The 22,182-nt window shown below is 28.2% G+C and overlaps 1 protein-coding gene across 1 annotated transcript in view; it reads right to left on the bottom strand.

Moving 5' to 3' along the window:
* Nucleotides 1-21,474, bottom strand: part of LOC107455118 (complexin) — a 281,189-nt gene extending 259,715 nt beyond the window's left edge. The window contains exon 1 of the mRNA XM_087155800.1: nt 21,142-21,474. The gene's annotated coding sequence lies outside the window, so the exon portion shown is untranslated. The remainder of the gene's footprint in view (nt 1-21,141) is intronic.
* Nucleotides 21,475-22,182: the final 708 nt, after the last annotated feature.

The raw sequence follows: 22,182 nt of genomic DNA, 5'->3' as shown, positions 1-22,182 counted from the left end.
ATACATATGAAAAGCTTGAGAAATCGATTCTAACTTCTATTAAATCGGTTGCCTACAAAATATTTTTTTTATCTTTATTTTTTGTTCTGGAAAATGGGTACTTGTGAAAATATTTTATCGCTTGAGTTTTTTGAGACACATTTATAACAATAAGATACCTATTTATTTTGTAAAATGTTTTTCTTCAAATGACATCAATAAAAATAAGTAAAGTATTAATCTATTAAAGTCAAAATAATAAATTATTATAAATTACAATAAATTATTAATAATCTATTAATGCCAATGCAAACTATAATTTCGACAAAACAGACTTAATTTCTTAGAAAATCTTCAAAATAATATACAATATTATAATATTGAAGAATAAGTTTTCAGTATTTCTTAACAGATTTTATTCCATGTTCTCACACAATCTGAGTTTATCAAATGCATAAACCACTGAGTTAAGTTAATAATTTAAACTATGTTACAAACATTTTAAATTGATATATTAAAATATTTTTCTGCATATTGTAAGATTAATTTATTTTATTTGAATTCCTAACTATTTCAAAATCCAACTACTTTAAGAATATATTATAGTATGTCAAAAATATAGTATATAAAAAAGCAAGAATACACGTATTATAATCTATTGCAATCAATGTATGCCGTAATTAAAGCAGATTTAATTTCCTACTAAATCTTCAAAATTACATTAAAAGTCAAAATATTGGAGAATAAGTTTTCAGCATTTTTCTTAACCAATTTTATGCAATGTTCTCACACAATCTGAGTCTATTAAATGTAGAAATCAAAGATTAAAATGTATAAATTAAACTATATTACTAACATTTTTCATGATGAATTAAAATATTTGTAATGTAAAAACCAATAAGTAAAGTTAATAACTTAAACTATATTATAAACATTTTAAATATGCAATAAAATATATGCCTGCGTACTGTTTGCCACGTTTATTGTCTGTAAATGCTGTTTACTGTAATTTGAGTTTATTTTATTTAAAATGCTTAAAAAATTTAAAATCCATTAACTTAAAGAATATATTACATTATGACAAATGGCATTAGTAAAAATACAGAAGGAATACAAGTATTATAATTTATTACGGTCAATGTGTGCTATAATTACACTTAAAAGAGAATTTTCTAGAAAATCTTCAATCTAATATTCAAAGTTATAATATTGATAAATAATTTTTCACCGTTTCTTAACTATTTTTATGCAATGTTCTCACATAATCTAAATTTATTAAACGTAAATACCAAAGAGTAAAGTTAATAACTTAAACCATTTTATATGATGTATTAAGATAGAAGTTTATTGTCTGTAAATTTAATTTATTAATTTATTTAATTTAAAATAGTAAAAATTTCAAAACTCAAACATTTAAGAATACATTAAGTAATTTATCACAATTGAGTAGTTAAAATTCACACTTGAAACATTAATTAAATAATAATCAATCTGAGTTAATAAGATGTAAAAACAGAAGATTAAAGTTAATAACTTAAGCTATATTGCAAAGATTTTATAATACCTATTAAAATATTTGTCTGTATACTGTCTGCCACGTTTATTGTCTATAAATGCTATTTATTGTAACTTCATTTCATTTAAAATCCTTAAAAGTTTCAAAATCAAACCACTTTAAGAATATATTATGAGAAATGACATTAATAAAAATAAAGAAAGAATACAAGTATTATAATCTATTAAAGAAATAATATAATCTATTAATCTGATATTATTTCTTCAACGTTATTATTTCTTATATTATTTCTTTAAACTATATTATAAATATTTTATATGATCTATCAAAATATTTGTCTGTATACTGTCTGCCCGTCTGTAAGCGTTATTTATTAATTTATATGATTTAAAATAGTAACAATTTCCAAATTCAACTATTTAGGAATATATTAGGTATATTTCATTTTACGGCCAGGATAGCCTGGTTGTCAGGGGGATGGACTCACGTTCGTTAGAACGGGAGTTCAAATCCAGACTGCTAAAGACTCCCCGTGTAGTAAATAGTGACTGATGCACTATAGGGTCACAAAGTCCTCCATGTTCTTATAACAAATCAATACCTCTGGGGGTACTGAATTGGAGATTGATCGTTCTCTGGTTCAGGTCAAAATTACCATCTGTGGATGAATGAATGGATGTATGAATGGGTCCGCCAGATAAACAAGCGTGACGTATGACTGTGGCATATTTCGAATTCTTGGCCATAGATGGCGCCAATGGAAAACAAGAAAAATCACACACCCTCTGCCTTAATGATAGACGATAACAACAATATTACAGTCTACTTACATTAAAAGCCTTTTGATATCATAGATTTGTCAGACAAGTTCTTATAATCACATATATCCCGATTTATAGTTAACTATATTTATCACAAATAGAGGAGTTTCAAGTCACACTTAAAACAGTAGTTAAATGATAATTTCCTATTATTAGATACCCAATCGTGGTTATTTCAAAATATATTAAAATTTTGTATGAATAAATACTTTAGTTTCAATACTAAATAGAAGTTTTAATACTTTAATTTCTACTTGATACCTATTTAACTATAAAACATATATATTAAATTACATTTAAAATTTATTTTAAATTGAGTTTAAAAATAAATATTTAGCAATTTAACTATTATCATTAACAGTTCTGAAATAGATTCTAAGAACAACTATAGCACCATTAAATCTTGAGCAGATAGCTTCTTAGTTTCTGAAAATGATTTGATGAGCATAATCACTATATCTTAAGTCTCATATGTTTCTCTGTGATTATCAAGCTTAATATATATCTAAGATATATTCCGTTATCGAGGGTATATTCCAATTCCCAAGGCTACCGACTTCATAAGAAATCAACAAGTTATATGTTCTCAAATAATGCTTATAAGAATGAATTCATACATATATTTCTTTAAAGGTTAAATCATGTTTAATTAATTTTTATAGAAATTTAGTTTGGTAAGTTTCGTTTGGATATAGCGATGAGTAGTAGTTAAATTATTTAAATATATTCACTGAATTTAATATTTATTAAAATTAAGAATAAGTAAAAAAAATAAGATCCCAAATGTCTTTTTTAAAAATTATTATTGAATTGTTCTATCTTTAACCTTTTAAATGGCAACTCAAATATCAAACGATGAAGCAGATTAATTTTATCTAGGAGACATTTATCTACACTGTAAAAAGTAAAAACTCAAATTTCCCAAAACTTTCGTCCTTTTTGACGAAATCGTATTCTTGTATATGCTCCGAGCGGAAATTTCGTCAATAACTATCGTTCCGTCAAAATCAAAGTAATATTTCGCCATTCTATTTTTTTCCCAACTAAAGAGAAAAAATACTCTGGGAGCCTAATGTGTCTAACTTTTTTAATAATCCCTTTATCGCTGACACCATGTAGGTATATCAATGTCGACCTAACAACGCAAGAAGTATAGATAGAGCCGAGAGTTAAACTACACCGAACTCGAGATCTTCTTGGTGCTTTTGGATTTTCTTGACCCCTTGGCCACCTTACAGATAGTCGGCTATTTTGTCGCTATAAATTCGATCGTCTAGTTTTCATCCTGGTTTCGTCATTTTAGTTAACAATCTCCCACTATACACTACAATGAGGTTTCTAGTTGAGGAAACATTTTCGTCATATATTTGAGATTTCGCGTTTCCTCACAAATCACGCTATTTCGTGAAGAAATGATTCTCAAAATTAAGGAAATGCAACTCAAGGATTGCTCCATTGTCACAAGTGTAAGTTTTAATTTTAAGAGTGTGTGACAACATATCTATCTAGGAGAGCTGAGACATTCAAGTCTAGCGTAATATACTAATATTTTAACTATTTAATGATGTCATCATCAATGGCTTGACAGCCCAGGGTGGGTCTTGACCTTCTGAAGAAGATTTTTCCAGGCTAACCTTTCTCCTGCAAGCGTTTTTCAGTTTTTAGTTTTTAAAACCAAAAGGTCTTTTTCTAGTTAATCTATCCATATCAAAATCAGTCTCTTTTTCGTGTGCCAACTGGTCTGGCATTGAAAACTCATTTTGTGGTACGGTTTTCATTTATTCTGATAACGTGGCCTGATGTGCTTAGTATTTTTTAATGGTTTTCAGTATTATTTAATGATGCATTTAGATTTAAAATGTGAAAACAGTTATTTTTTTAACCAAAAGTGGTAGCTAACAGCGGAAAACTCTGCTAAGTTTCAACTCACCTCTAAATGTTTCTCTAAAGACAGATCTCACATATGTCTAATGAAATTAAATTAGAAGATAAAAAGTACCCACAGAATTCAACTTATCTAAATTAATATCAGAGTAATGACTTTTATACGCAGAGAAAAAAATTGCCATCTACCATACTGTATGGTAATGACATTTCTGATAAAAGTAAACTATAATTCTGGGTAATAAAAGCAGAATATATGATATTTAAACCATTTACTTGGTAATTTATCCATTCATATTGTAACGGTTTATCAAAAATTCTAGTTTTCAAAATTGCAGTTCTTATTACCACATATTTAGTAAAAAATACAAATCTGAAAGGTAAATTTAACCAAATAAATGGTTTTTACGCCATGCTCATGATAAAATTACCAAATGGTAAAACATTCACCAAATTTCATCACTTATTATTGAACCATACTTTACCGCAATCATTACTAAAGTGCTTCGGTCGAAATTATCGAGCTTTTTGATGCTCCCATAGAGCCAGAAATGTGGTAAATTTTACCATATTCGGGAAATTTTAACCATACTTTTTCACAGTGTTGTATTTATTATAAAAAATTGAAAACAAAGGAAAGGAATTACCATTAACAGGTTATAATTGAAAGATGAGATTTTTATGAGCTAAGAATTGGTTTTAATGATTTAAGAGATATATTTGAATGTGTTATTCAATTAATGTAAGTTACGAAATCTGACATGTATATGGTGAAGAATTTAAATTTTCAGCAGCAATTTGTCCTATAATTAAGGCAGAAGACTTGGCAAAATACGAGCCCTTTTCAGTTATCTTGATTTATTGCCTTTTTTACCACATATTACCGTATATGTTTACCACAAATCGTGAAAATCAAAACACTTTGCAAAAAATTAGTTATCTACTTTCACCCACCCACAATTTTTAAAAATATTTTTAATAATAATTAATTAATTTTTATTATTCAATTAATACCGATTGACAATGCTTCGAATTATAGATGATTAATTCTAATAATTTTTTACATCGAGTCAAACTGTATATTTTTAATGCCAAAGTCCAAAATTTTAACTATATTGGTTGATTATAAGCACATTGAAATGAGTAAGGTATGACCTAAATAATGTACGTGGTAATATAAGTTGCAAAATCTGACATGCCATATGGCGAAATGTTGTGAAAATTAGTTATCATGTTTACCCACCCACAATTTGTAAAAATATTTAAAATGATAATTAATTAATTTTTATTATTCAATTAGTACCGATTGACAATGCTTCGAATTATAGATTATTAACTCTAATAATTTTTTACATCGAGTCAAACTGTGTATTTTTAATGCCAAAGTCCAAAATTTTAACTATATTGGTTGAATATGAGCACATTAAAATGAGTAAGATATGAGTCAAATCATGTATGCGGTAATTTAAGTTGCGAAATCTGACGTGCCATATGGCGAATAATTTAAATTTTTGGCATCAATTATGCCCCATAATTAAGACAGAAGACCTGGCAATAGTACGAGCCTCGTTGAGATATTTTGACTTTTTGCATTTTTTGTCCAATCTTCATCAATATTTGCACGAATCAAAACATTTTGCAAAAAATTTGTAACATAAGTTTACCTCCACAATTTGTAAGAAATGTTTTAATTATAATTAATTTTTATTATTCAATTAGTACTGATTGACAATGCTTCAAATTATCGATCAATCTTCGAATAATTTTTTGTACCGAATCAAACTGCTTGTTTTTAATGTCAAAATCTAAAATTTGAAAAAAGAAATATCGGTTGAATTTTTCCTGATAAATAATTTCTTTTAAAAGAAATTGCAAATTTAATTAGAGTGTTTAAAATATCCCACAGAACTAGGATTTCTGCAATTTAGTTCTTGAAAATCCGATAATTAGATCAAGCTTATTTTCTTATTCAGGAAGAATCATGTGATAAATGTAATAAAAATTTTACAAACCTTTAAATACGATGATATAGATACATATGTAAATAGTCTATCAAGTGTGAACGGATATTTTGTACCTACACGCATTGAAAATAATGAAAACAAGTTTGAATCTGAATGAACTAATTTTCACCGGAAATCTTCACGAATGAGAATTTATGTAATATTTCAGAGAAATATATATTCAGAGAAATATATGCATACACTCTATAACAAAAAAATCGAAGCAACAGGAAGGAATTGTCCGATTGAAATGAAAATTGGTGGATAGGAAGACAATGTACAGAATAGTAAATGATTAAAATTTCAGAACAATTGAATAATTTATTGCAGAGTTACAGTAACAAGTTCTATAAGGTGTTGACCCGCCTCTAGCCTGAATATAAGCTGCGTGGCATAGACCGATAAAGCTCCCGGGTGATCTCTTGCGGTATTTCCTGCCAAATTCGAACCAATTGTCAAACGAGGTCATCAACATTCCGTGCGAGATGCAATCGCCTTCCCATCATATCCCAGACATGCTCGATGGGAGAGAGATCTGGTGATCTGTCAGGCCAAGGAAGATTTTGACAAGCTTGCAGACAGTTCATAGCAACACGTGCCGTATGTGGTCTGGCATTGTCCTGCTGAAAAATCTGCCCAGGGAGCTGCATAAGGAACGGTAGCAAAACAGGTCTTAGGAAGTCGTCGACGTACCGCTGTGTAGTAAGTGTACCTCTAATGACGATCAAAGAGGTCTGGCTGTCAAAGGAAATGGCACCCCAGACCATAATGCCTTGTTGAGGGCCTGTGTGGCGTGCAACAGTGAAGGCAGGCTCTCCCCTCTGCCCTGTGCGTCTCCAAACACGTCTTCGATGATCGTCAGGACACAGTTGGAAGCGGGATTCGTCGCTAAAGACTATACGTCCCCAGTCGGCATCATTCCTGCCATATCTGTTCAAAACATTCATGTATACGAAATTTCACAGAAATCGGATAACTACTTCTTGGTGCGTCGATTTTTTCGTTATAGAGTGTATATTCTTTATATTTATATATTCTCTTCTCTTTATTTCGTTATAATCTAGATATCAAATAAATAATGAATTAACGTTTTTCGATTTTGAAAAATAAATATTATAGTCGCTGGCTAATGACTTTTCTTCCAAAATTTCCAAGAAACTAAATAACGTGTTTTCATCAATTTACCAAACAAACATTAAGACATTAATAAAGAAACACATACCATCAATTTCGTAAAATTGAGAAATATTATTTCGTCAACAACTGAAAGTATATCTACAGAGCATTAAACAATTTAGCATAAACATGTTTACTATCAGATATTTTAATTTGGTGATCAAAATATAAAGGAAATATCATATTCAGCAATTTTTATATCTAGTATCTCGAAAACAAGTCTGCATGCGGAGTTTCTGGAAAATAATAGGCTTGCCGAAGAATAGAATTGTGTTTTTCATAGAACGTTCTTTTATCATATAATAAAAAAGTTTTTTTTTTTTATTTCCTTAGAAGTTCCGAAAATGGTTTCAAAATGAAATTTTGTTGAAGTTTTTAGTTACTATGTGATATGCTCTGTAAAGAAAAATTCTTAATAATAACGCTAAAATACTTTTAAATCTCTGCTTTTTTTTTCAAACCTCGCATGATCGGTTGCGGTATACTTTCTTTCTGATTCCTGTAAGTATTTTGAAATTCCTTTATAGCACGAAAACTTTCGTATAACATTATTTAATTGTTTTCTAAGTGTAAAAGCAATTTATATAATGTTATACGAATGGCTGCAGTCTGTCAATTGGCTTCATTGTAAAGTTTACAGTTAGGAACTTTTCTTTATCTATATGGGTATGAAATCATTTGTAACTGGTGTATTAAAAAAGCATGAATAAAAACAATACAGTTTTCTAACCATTTACAACTAGCATAGTTTCAAAACCGTAAAAAAGGGAATTTAATTGGATTAAAATTATGTTCCGTTTTAAGTTATGTAATGAACATCGGAGTTAGGGTGTGGTTGAGTTCTGTTTTGCAAATGAAACGTAAAATATGGCTTAATTAGTTTATCTCGTGGTGCCCTCTATCATGATAATTGTCAGTTAAACAGCTCTGGGATGCTGTCCTTTATGAGTGAAAGAAAATTGTATGTTTAAATAGTCCAGGATCACCAATTGAAGAGTGCAGAACACAGGAAGCTCCTCATGTGCTGAAGGAATGAAGGATATTTTGTGGTGTCAACGCTGGGATTTGAACCCCGCTCATCTGGTCATGTGATTCACACTGTAGCCTTCTCTGCTAAAGTATGTAACCAGCTGTAGGAAACTAAGTTGGCTTCATAAGGTATTCATTACACACTTATTACTATAAGATTATTAGAAATTTGCTGTTGTGCTAAGCTTCCAATGAGGAAAGTAAGAAATATTAATTCGTAATCACATGGCTTAGCTTCCGGCTTTCGGAGAATGTTCCCTTGATTCTCATAGGCTATGGCCCTTGGAGCAGATAAAATTCTGATAGTTTGACCGTATTAGGTGAAAACAGGTTAAGTTTTTTTAAGTTACACTTCGAAGAATTGTTTCAGAAATATTGCCTTTTTAATTTAGCATGATATTTATTTAAGGAGAAATCGAATAATCAAAAAGCCTCAAAAATATCGATTTAGGGCAAAAATTTTTCATCGCTACGAAATTTTTGTATGTTTAATGCGGTTAGATGTTGAATTAAATCTCTAGGAAGCACTAATATATTTATTAGAGCATGGTTAAACAGGTTTTTTTTTTCCATTGAATCAAGCAACAATTTATCAATTTTATACATCCAGCCTCGTTTCAGTTTACATTATATTTTGCAGTTGTTGAAAAATCTAATCAAGTTGAAATAATTGAGTACTTGCAACTCGAGAAGAAGACGATCGCTGATACACAGACACATGACCTTTGACATCAGCGCCAGCTGACCGCTTATAAACAAGATGGCGTGTTAAAATCGAGCTAAGTTTCTCCTCATAATTTCATTCGAATGTTAATTAACGTGATGTTAACTAACTTAACCGCTGTATCACACATCAAATTTAAAATATAGTTCTTTCTCGTCTACGTCTTTTATTTATCTTAAATTTAGTAATTGTTTATGTATTTTATGGTAACCGTGATATATTTTTGATATGCGTACCTGGTAGCTTTGATTTACAATTAGTTTGTTTATGTTCTATATGTTTTCATGCCTGTCTTTGTGTGAGTAAGAAATATATGGGGAAAGAATTGAAATCTTTGTGAAAGAATATAGAAAGTGTCACTTAAGAGAACTCTGATACTTGATGGCCTTGACTTTCTCGAAATAGAGTGGAAAGAACAGTTGCTAACGTAAACAAATGCCACGTTTCAACAACCAATCAGGCTTGATATACCCAAACTACGTCACATGCTGGTGTCCCATTAAAATTTAATTACACTTTAAAATCAGAGAGTTAAATTCAGTTTTTTTAAATTATAAATCTAATGCCATGCATTTTCGACAAGTATTCTGAGCTCATTTAAGAATGCGCAAATAAATTGAATAGAAAAACACGAAAATCAGAAAAGATTAATTAATTAAGCATGTGATTAAATAAACCTTAATATTTCCGTAAAACTATTCATTCATTGTTCAAATAAATTGAATAGAAAAGCACGAAAATTGGAAAAGATTAATTAATTAAGCATGCGATTAAATAAACCTTAATATTTCCTTAAAATTATTCATTCATTGTTCATTCTATTAAGTTTTTTCCTATTAAATATAAAATGTTGAATATGTTTTTTCCAGTAACTCGTTACCGAGTTTAAAGAAGACCTTTCTAAACTATGCAGACTGTAGTGTAATGCGTGAATAATTCAAACAATGCTTAGTTATATCTGAAAATAATGGAAAAGTCAATATTAAAAAATAATTGTATGAGAATCCAAAGTTATATTTTAAAAGTTTGTTTAGAATACGTTTTAACAAGACAATTTACTAGTAAATACGTTCACTGTAAAAAATGGTTTCTCGAAATTGAGTTAAGAGGTGTCAAAATAGCTCCGAAACAGGGAATAGTCGAATTAGAATACCCCATATATACGAAACTAAATATATTTTTGAGCAAAGTGCAAATAAAAAATTGAATTAGATTTTTGAGCTAGTCTCAAAAATAATGTAGAAGGAGAAATGCGCGCGTTGAAATTTATGTAATTTTGAATTATTTTATTTTCCACAGAATAACTGTACTTGCTTTGCCTTTTTAAAATTAAATAGATATATAGGTTCTTGATGAAAATAATAGTTGCTTAAAATATCTTTATAAAACTTAGAAAAAATGTTTTTAATTAATATTTTCCTGAAAGGAGAAGAAATTTGTTCAAAATCAATTTCAGAATTTTTTAAAACTATAAAGTTAAAATATACATGCATTATATTTATCATGATGATTATCGAATTCGCAAAGACATAAATGCTCGTAAAGATGTTCATTGGTCGCACAAAATCTATGTAAACGGAATCATTGATTGAAATAAATTTAAAAAAAGCCAAATATTTGAAAAGCAACCTAGAGTAATCCCAAATATTCAAAATTTAGTTAATTTAAGAAAGTCACATTGGATTTTAATGCAAATTTCTTTAACTATTATCTCGGTCAGCTTGAAATTTATACTTTTAAAATATTTCATATTAAACTGTTTTGTTCAAATTTTAAAGTTAAATGTGTGCATGTTTAACTTTGTTTAATTTTGAATATTAAATAAACATGTAGGCATATAAAGTAAAATTATGGCTAAAAGCATCGTTGGAAACTTAGAAAAAAATGCTTCTTAAGTAATATTTTCCTAAAGGAAAGGAGAAATTTGTTCAAAATCAACTTCCAAGTTTTTAAAAGCCAAAATTAAAGCTTACATATATTATATTTATCATGAACATGCATATTATTAAAGTAACAACGACATAAAGTTTCGTAAACATGTTCACTGTTTTCACAAAATAAAACAATTATTGAAAGTAAAACTATTGCTAAAGATGCTGCTAGAGAAATCTAGAAAAAAATCTTGTTTTTGTAGTAGTTTCCTAAAAGTAAGAAAAATTTGTTCAAAATCAATTTCAATTTTTTAAAAATTAAAATTAAAGTTTTTACGTATTACATTAATTATTAACCTGTTTATTAAAGTCACAACGACGTAAATTTTCATAGATATGTTCATTATTTACTCAAAATCAATACGAACAGTATTATAGAAAGTAAAACTATTGTTAAAGATTTTGTTAGAAACTAGTTTTTCATGCAATATTTTCCTAAAAGGAGGAAGAAATTTGTTCAAAATCAATTTCCAAAATTTTAAAAAATAAAATTAAAGTTTTTATGTATTATATTTATCATGAACCTGTTCATTACTATAGTCACAACGACAAAAATTTTCGTAAACATGTTCATTGTTTACCCAAAATCAATACAATCGTACAATCGGAATTATTGAAAGTAAAACTAATGTTGAAGATATCATTAGAAAAATTTAGAAATAAAAATGCCTTTTCAGTAATATTTTCCTAAAAAATCAATTTTCAAGTTTTTAAAAACAAACATTAAAACTTATATGATATTTATCATGAACCTGTTGATTATTAAAGTCGCAATGACAAACTTTCGTAACATGATCATTGTTCACACAAAATCAATACAAACTGAATTATTGATTGATATAAACTAAATACACAGTTTCTTCTCCATTTTCTAGGCTTTCAAGGGATTAGATGTTAACCTATCGCTTGATTGAGTTCCTTGAATAAGAAATCAACTTCTATTCAGAGAAAAATCTTGAAACAACATCCATTTAGATAAAAGCCTTAAACTAACAACCATTTACAATTTAGAGAAGCAATTAGGGGAAAAGAAGTAATTTGTGAAAAAAATCTTTTAATGTACTGCAAATAATTGCGGTAGAAAAATTGCGTTTGTTTGCTAATTTGTTACCATTGTGATGTTAGAAGCTCTAAATGAATAACATTTTGAGTTTTTCATCTATAGTGGAAATTAAGAGATATTAAAAAATCTATCAAGATGAATATTAATTCGTGAAAAAAATTAATATTAATAATTTAAAGATGAAAAATATAATTGTGAAATTAATAATAATTTAGGAAAAAAGTCTTTTATTGCACTGCTAATAATTGCGTTAGAAAAATTGCGTTTGTTTGTAATTTCTAACATTGTATTGTGAAATTTTGAAAATATAACATTTTGAATTTATCATCTATAGTATAAATTAGGGAAAACTATATAATCTATAAGGCTTATTGAATAGTAATTTGTGAAAAATTAATATTGATAATTCAACGATAATAATTATAACTGTGAATTGATTACATATGGAAAATAATTAGTGAGTAATGTGACTAGGTTTAGAAATATAACATTTTGAATTTATCATCTATAGTATAAATTAGGGAAAACTATAAAATGATAAGGTATAGTGATTATTAATTTGAGAAAAATTAATATTAATATTTCAATGATAATAATTACTACTGTTAATTGAATATTAATTAATGAAAAAGATTATGTACTGTTATTGATTGCCGTAGAAAAATTGCGTTTATTTGCTAATTTGTTACCATTGTGCTGTTAGTAGCTTTAAAAAAACAGGTTGAATTTATCATCCATAGTAAACATTAAATAAAACTATAAAATCTATAAGGCTTATTGAATATTAATTTGTGAAAAAGAAATATTAATAATTTAATGACTATAATTAAACTTTTAAATTTAATATCGTTGAATTGAATTGAAAATCATTTAATAAACTGCCTGCATACTCGGTAGAAAAATTACGTTTGCTTGATAATTTGTTACCTTTGTGCTGCTATAAGCTTGAAAAAAATTACATTTTAAATTCATGATCTAGACTAAAAATTAGGTAAAACTATAAAATCTGTTGAAGATTATTGAAAATGACGCACCAGATTTTGATTTTGTTTCTCCTTCATTTCGAATTTTGAATTAGAGGATTTATGTATCGTATGTGATACATAGGTCATCTAGTGTAACCTAAGTGTAACCTTTTAGCATTGTTTAGAATATATGTAATGCTTCGCAACTAAATAGCAAATGATAATCAAACTGTTAACTGCGAGACCATAATAAATGGTATTCAAACTGTTAACTACGAGGCCATAACAATTGGTATTCAAACTGATAACTGTGAGACCATAACAATTGGTATTCAAACTGTTAACTGCGAGACCATAACAATTGGTATTCAAACTGATAACTGCGAGACCATAACAAATGGTATTCAAACTGTTAACTGCGAGACCATAACAATTGGTATTCAAACTGATAACTGCGAGACCATAACAAATGGTATTCAAACTGTTGATTGCGAGACCATAACAATTGGTATTCAAACTGATAACTGCGAGACCATAACAAATGGTATTCAAACTGTTGACTGCGAGAAAAATCATTCATTGGTCGTTTTGACTTATTACGTTTAAACAACCAGAATATTATCCTTGCCAACTAGGCCCACCTTATAAGCTTATGAAGCCTTATAGTCCCTTGCATCTGGGTATTTACTGTAGCTGTAAGGTCTAATTTGTCAATGATTTGACCGACTGAACTAAGGTTCGAATCTTAGGCAAACGCTACAATATTTTTTCCCTTCCCTATACCTATGAAGACAGGACAACTCTCCATTTGGTGACACTGGACTGTTAGAATATGAAACTCTACTTCAGGCATAGATGGTAGTACCCCAAAGCTGCTTATTGCAAAAAAGTTTAGTATCTCACGATATGTCTCTCGATAAATGACATTTCTAGATATACTAAGTAATATATTTTCCAAGATTCATTTAGCACAACTCAATGAAAAGCCAACTCCATTATCCATTACTTAATAAAAAGCCTATTATAACCTAACTACAATGTTTAGCTAAATTTAATTTTTATGGTTTTGAAACCATGCTAGTTGTAAATGGTTACAAAACCAAGTAGTTTTGTATTTTCGATTTTTAACTATATGGATTGGAGACAGGTTTAGAAAGAAAGATCTTTACCGTAAATATTATAGTTAATTGGATGGGCATACTGCAAAAGGTTATTCTACCGTAATTTTGGAATGAAAATTCTAACAGTCTAGTAGTAGTTATGAAAAACTGAATCGAATAGAACTAAATTATCCAGCAAATTTACATTAGGAATAAACTTATGGTTTTGAAACCATGCTAGTTGTAAATGGTTACAAAACCAAGTAGTTTTGTATTTTGGATTTTTTAACCGTATCAATTTTAAACATGTTCAAAGGAAATGATCTTAACCGTAAATATTATAGTTAATTTGATGGGCATACTGCTAAAGGTTATTCTACCGTAATTTTGGAATGAAAATTCTAACAGTCTAGTAGTAGTTATGAAAAACTGAATCGGATAGAATTGAATTATCCTACAAATTTACATTAGGAATAAACTTATGGTTTTGAAACCATGCTAGTTTTAAATGGTTACAAAACCAAGTAGTTTTGAATTTTGGTTTCTTAACCATATCAATAAGAAACAGGTTTAAAAGAAATGATCTTAACCTTAAATATTACAGTTAATTTGATGGGCATACTGCTAAAGGTTATTCTACCGTAATTTTGGAATGAAAATTCTAACAGTCTAGTAGTAGTTATGAAAAACTGAATCGGATAGAATTGAATTATCCTACAAATTTACATTAGGAATAAACTTATGGTTTTGAAACCATGCTAGTTTTAAATGGTTACAAAACCAAGTAGTTTTGAATTTTGGTTTCTTAACCATATCAATAAGAAACAGGTTTAAAAGAAATGATCTTAACCTTAAATATTACAGTTAATTTGATGGGCATACTGCTAAAGGTTATTCTACCGTAATTTTGGAATGAAAATTCTAACAGTCTAGTAGTAGTTATGAAAAACTGAATCGGATAGAATTGAATTATCCTACAAATTTACATTAGGAATAAACTTATGGTTTTGAAACCATGCTAGTTTTAAATGGTTACAAAACCAAGTAGTTTTGAATTTTGGTTTCTTAACCATATCAATAAGAAACAGGTTTAAAAGAAATGATCTTAACCTTAAATATTACAGTTAATTTGATGGGCATACTGCTAAAGGTTATTCTACCGTAATTTTGGAATGAAAATTCTAACAGTCTAGTAGTAGTTATGAAAAACTGAATCGGATAGAATTGAATTATCCTACAAATTTACATTAGGAATAAACTTATGGTTTTGAAACCATGCTAGTTTTAAATGGTTACAAAACCAAGTAGTTTTGAATTTTGGTTTCTTAACCATATCAATAAGAAACAGGTTTAAAAGAAATGATCTTAACCTTAAATATTACAGTTAATTTGATGGGCATACTGCTAAAGGTTATTCTACCGTAATTTTGGAATGAAAATTCTAACAGTCTAGTAGTAGTTATGAAAAACTGAATCGGATAGAATTGAATTATCCTACAAATTTACATTAGGAATAAACTTATGGTTTTGAAACCATGCTAGTTTTAAATGGTTACAAAACCAAGTAGTTTTGAATTTTGGTTTCTTAACCATATCAATAAGAAACAGGTTTAAAAGAAATGATCTTAACCTTAAATATTACAGTTAATTTGATGGGCATACTGCTAAAGGTTCTTCTACCGTAATTTTGGAATGAAAATTCTAACAGTCTAGTAGTAGTTATGAAAAACTGAATCGGATAGAATTGAATTATCCTACAAATTTACATTAGGAATAAACTTATGGTTTTGAAACCATGCTAGTTTTAAATGGTTACAAAACCAAGTAGTTTTGAATTTTGGTTTCTTAACCATATCAATAAGAAACAGGTTTAAAAGAAATGATCTTAACCTTAAATATTACAGTTAATTTGATGGGCATACTGCTAAAGGTTATTCTACCGTAATTTTGGAATGAAAATTCTAACAGTCTAGTAGTAGTTATGAAAAACTGAATCGGATAGAATTGAATTATCCTACAAATTTACATTAGGAATAAACTTATGGTTTTGAAACCATGCTAGTTTTAAATGGTTACAAAACCAAGTAGTTTTGAATTTTGGTTTCTTAACCATATCAATAAGAAACAGGTTTAAAAGAAATGATCTTAACCTTAAATATTACAGTTAATTGGATGGGCATACTGCTAAAGGTTATTCTACCGTAATTTTGGAATGAAAATTCTAACAGTCTAGTAGTAGATATGAAAAACTGAATCGGATAGAATTGAATTATCCTACAAATTTACTTTGGGAATAAACTTATGGTTTTGAAACCATACTAGTTGTAAATGGTTACAAAACCAAGTAGTTTTGTATTTCGGGTTTTTAACCATATCAATTAGAAACAGGTTTAAAAGAAATGGTCTTAACCATAAATATTATAGTTAATTGGATGGGCATATTGATAAAGGTTATTCTACCGTAATTTTGGAATGAAAATTCTAACAGTCTAGTAGTAGTTATGAAAAACTGAATCGAATAGAACTAAATTATCCAGCAAATTTACATTAGGAATAAACTTATGGTTTTGAAACCATGCTAGTTGTAAATGGTTACAAAACCAAGTAGTTTTGTATTTTGGATTTTTTAACCGTATCAATTTTAAACATGTTCAAAGGAAATGATCTTAACCGTAAATATTATAGTTAATTTGATGGGCATACTGCTAAAGGTTATTCTACCGTAATTTTGGAATGAAAATTCTAACAGTCTAGTAGTAGTTATGAAAAACTGAATCGGATAGAATTGAATTATCCTACAAATTTACATTAGGAATAAACTTATGGTTTTGAAACCATGCTAGTTTTAAATGGTTACAAAACCAAGTAGTTTTGAATTTTGGTTTCTTAACCATATCAATAAGAAACAGGTTTAAAAGAAATGATCTTAACCTTAAATATTACAGTTAATTGGATGGGCATACTGCTAAAGGTTATTCTACCGTAATTTTGGAATGAAAATTCTAACAGTCTAGTAGTAGATATGAAAAACTGAATCGGATAGAATTGAATTATCCAACAAATTTACTTTGGGAATAAACTTATGGTTTTGAAACCATACTAGTTGTAAATGGTTACAAAACCAAGTAGTTTTGTATTTCGGGTTTTTAACCATATCAATTAGAAACAGGTTTAAAAGAAATGGTCTTAACCATAAATATTATAGTTAATTGGATGGGCATATTGATAAAGGTTATTCTACCGTAATTTTGGAATGAAAATTCTAACAGTCTAGTAGTAGTTATGAAAAACTGAATCGGATAGAACTAAATTATCCTACAAATTTACATTAGGAATAAACTTTAAAACTGTGCTCTAATAAAAAGAGAAAGAAAAACTTGTTTTTTTACACTTATTGGTATGTGTTGCTTTTAGACATTTTTGTTGCAAACCTTTTTATCATTTTCTTTTTTTTAAGCCAGGTGTTCATTTCCTGATAGTTCACTTCAAATACAACAAAAAAATGCATTTAATTGAAGTTCATTACGCAAGAGAATTATGATACAATTACCGTACTGTATAATAATGACATTTCTGTTTAAAAAAGTATTTTCAAAAAAATATAATACTGATATTAAAAGCTAAAATATACGGTATTTCGGTATATACGGTCATTCATTCAGTAAGTTTTTCATTTATCTGGAAACAGTTTACCGGAAATTCCGGTTTTCAAAATTTTGATTCTTTATAGTTCACTTTAGACAGAACAAAAAAACTTATAGAATCGAATTTCATTATACACGGAGAAGAAAATTATGTTACAAATTAATGTACTGTATAATAATGACATTTCTAATGAAATAAAGTAAAAAATAAACATAATTTTGATTTTGAATACTAAAATATGCGGTATTTAAATCATTCATTTGATAAGTTTTTCATTCATATGGAAACGGTTTAACGGAAATACGGGTCTTCAAAATTATGATTCGAATTGCCACACGTTTAGTAAAAAGTACAAAACTTAAAAGTTGATTTAATTGAATTAATGGTTTTTATGCAATGCTGTAAAATATTATGATAAACATCCGAAATTTTGACTCATTCACTAAATATTATTACACATTGCAAAACCATATTTTATTGTTAATTTTACCAGAATCGTTACCAAAGAATTTTAGTGCTCCCATAGAGCCAGGGAAAATTTTACCATAATGTGGTTATTTGGACCATAATTTCTTTTTCTCAGTGATGTTTGGAAATATACTTATATATAATCTATAATTATTCTTATAATTATAAATTTATAAAAGAAAAATTCTGATTTATATCATCCCTTAGACGATAAAAGAATAATAATTTTTTTCATATTATTCTATGTCTTGCATTTATTGGTGTAGTGATTAAATGGATGTTCTTAATTACAATTTGTCTTTCAAATGGTTCAAAACTTTATCACAAGCTACTTTTTGTCCATTTTAGTAATGATACTTTTCAATAATCAGGAAAAAAATTCTGAATCGTAGTGCTAAAATTTTTACTTTATAAAAGGGATGGGTATGTTACGAATAGTAATTGTAACTAATACCTTATGATCACCAACTATTATAAAATTACTACTCAGCCACCTGGAGAATGTACAACTATTAGTACCAAAATTAATGTAAATAGTTAATATTGATTTATATTTGGCCATTTAGAGGGAAAAAAAGTTTTGCATTCCAATTACGTACATTCCACATGAATTATTTTTAATTTCAAAATTTGGTGAATGCAGAGATAACAAGCGTTATTTGGCGATAATATTAAAAAAAAAATTGTGCAAACTGCTTTGGTAATGCTAAAAGGTTATCTTTGCCATTAATACAGAATGCCTGCGTGAAACAACCTTATGTTCTCGAGTTTTTACAAATAACAATTACATCATCTCTAATTGAAATAGTTGGTTCAAAATATATTTTCGTTAACTTTTAATATCATCTCAAATTGACTTTTTTGATTTTTTTTTTAAAAAAGACAGGTCAAAATTATCTTTCTTTTGCCAAAGATTAATACTTTTACAATAACTTATCACGGATGTATAATTGTAATTATATGATTATGGCGGGTTTTTTTATAACTGATTGGCTTAAAAAGATATGACTTATCATGGCATGTTTATTATAGTTTAGTTCCAGCTGATGGAATGATTCATTAGTTTAAGGTAAATTTTTTATTTGTCTATAAGTATTTAAAAATTAGATAAACAGCATGAGAATTAAAATATCGAGCATCTTTATTTATTTTTTAATTGGACAGAATAGATAGAATAGAGAGATGGAACTTAAAATCACAAATTAAATAATAAAGTTATTTTAAAAAGGACAAGCTTTTCGTTGAAATACACACTTTTAAAGAACTTTCTTGCATTTTATCAAACAATTATGCTTTTTAAATGGATGAAGAGTAACCGAGACTCTTAAAAACGAATGTTACTAGGAAACTTGTTGAGTTGGTGACTTTTGTAAGATTTTTCAATTTGTACGATTTCAATTATCAAGCAAAACACCATTAAATAGCCTCATTTTTGGGTTATAGCCAGTCACACAGTGGAAAATTCCGAATCAAATTACGACATAAAGTACCGGAACTCATCCATCGAATCCGTTTTACAGTAAAAAATTCCTTTTTTACCGAAGAATATTATACCATACCTTTTGCAGTAATATTTATTCAATTAGAGTGATTCAATGATTTTACTGCAATTATTACTGTAAAAATAACGGTTTATCAGATTTTTTGTTCCGTAACATGTTCTGGTAAAAATTAATTTTACGGTGAAAATGCTGCCACCCTGAATACAGGTACTCTTCACCGTAATTTAATCAAAGATTTTTTACAGTGTAGGTTAACTAAAAATTCTTCTGTGCAAGTGGCAATTTACACAGCTCGCTGATTTTCTTTTACAGTTTTACAGCATCTTTACAGTTTACGAGTTTTTATGGTTTTATACGATATTAATCAATAAAAATGTAAAAAGACCAAGCAGTTTTCTTTTTGTTATTTTTTCTTGTTGGCAATAATTAATCTTGTTCGCTTTTCGCTATATAGTCACTAACTATTCATATTAAAATCTTTAAAAAAATTGATTTTAAAAAGAGGAACTTGTTTTCACATCAAAGCTTTTTAGAACTCTGTTTTTTACCATGTATGCTTCTATTTTTTATTTTTGAAATTCTAATCTTCTTATGCACATAAATATATTTTTAGTTCCTCTTTTTAAAGTTTAGTTACAATAAATGCATTATACTTAATACATAGTGTTTTGATTTGATACTATCTCAGTAGCTGCATTTACAACAACATGTAAACTGCTTACAATCATTTCTTTTTCATTCGACGTAATAAAGTTTATGTGAAACTAAATAAAACTTCAATATGAAACTACTTTTTTTCTAAATATTAAATTATATTTACTTTATATCATGCAAATATAACATAGCTCAATTTTTTTTACATAAACGAATCATGAAAGGATAAAAAAGATTGTTCCACAAATTTGAATTTGGCGGATTGTTTGATACATAAAAAACTTTCACAAAAATAGAAACTTCGAAGCAAAACTTTGCAAAGACTTCCCACAAAACATACATAAATTCAAACACCACTTCTACCGCTTAAAACCCTTCGCAAAAATGAAAAACATTCTTTTAAAACAAGCAAAATGCAATATTCATCCCCGTTTCTGGAAATAAATTAAAAACAAAATCCCGTTTTCTCGCCCGGAAAATTTCAAAAATTAAATATACTTGTTGAATCTTCTAAAATCACGCAAATTGTTTGCGTCTATTTCCACAGTTAATGCTTATTTATGAAAAAAAGAAAAATTAAAATTAAAATAAAAAAACTCTTGAAAAAAAGTGAAAGAAAAAGGTTGCCAAGAAGTTTCATTCATAAAAATACAGCAGGAGAAAAGAATGAATGCGACTTACCTGTTACAGGAGAAGCAACAGTAGGAGGAAGAAGAGTCGGTTTTGCCACACATCTCAGATCCCAGCTCCCCCTACCAATCAATCATAGGCATCTCCTCCTACTTCACCCTCTTTATATATGTTTTGTTGTCTCTGACTTACTGACATCAATTAAAGGGTAACTAGATATCACAAAATGTTTTAAAGCAAGATTTTAAATTACCATACAATTTTGGTCGAATATTATTTGGTTTCAATAAATACAGTCATCCCCACTTAATTGCATATCGGATAATCGAATAACCCGCTTATGCAAATAAAATTTAATACCACCAAATCATTTTATATGAAACTAATGTTAAACTTCCCTGTTTATACAGGTATTTATTGCCTTTTGTCCCAGTCTAAATGCATAAAGAAGAGATACTGAAATGAAAAAAATTTATTTATTTTTGAGAAATGTTTCACCAGCTAAAATGGAATTTCCGTTTTTCAGTTGAGATAAGGCCATATATGGCAGTACTTTTACTTTCGTTACTTGTACCGCCGGTACAAGTAAAAAGTACGTACTTTTACTTGTACTTCGTTACTTTTTAAATTTAGTACTTTTACTTGTACTTTCGTTACTTTTTAAATTTAGTACTTTTACTTGTACTTTCGTAACTTTTTTAGGGGAAAAGTACAAGTATTTGTAACGGAAATGTCGAATGAAATCGTTACTGTTTCGCGTTACTAAAACGCGGTAAGCTTTCTAAAAAAGAAATTTAAAAAAAATTAAATTAAAAAAAATGCTTATGTTTTTTTAATTTATAAAATTAATGTGCAATATATATGCATTCACAGCTAACTTCGTGTTTAAATACCTTAACCTTTTAAAATTGTCATTCCTGAAAGGGACACAGGGCGATTTATTGTTTGCTGCAGGTCTGGTACCTTGCATCAAATTTAATTGGTTGGAAGAAAAAGCTAGGGAGGAGGCTACAAAAAAATTTGAAAGAATTGTCCAAGCTGAACACCCTGCTATAACTAATAACGTAACAGAAAAAAGAACAGGGATTTTAA

This window comes from Parasteatoda tepidariorum, chromosome 12 (assembly GCF_982258835.1).
Source record: "Parasteatoda tepidariorum strain Cologne lab strain chromosome 12, Ptep-v5.0, whole genome shotgun sequence".
NCBI lineage: Eukaryota > Metazoa > Arthropoda > Arachnida > Araneae > Theridiidae > Parasteatoda > Parasteatoda tepidariorum.
The sequence above is the reverse complement of the archived record's forward strand: the minus strand, read 5'-3'. Positions and strand labels throughout refer to the sequence as shown.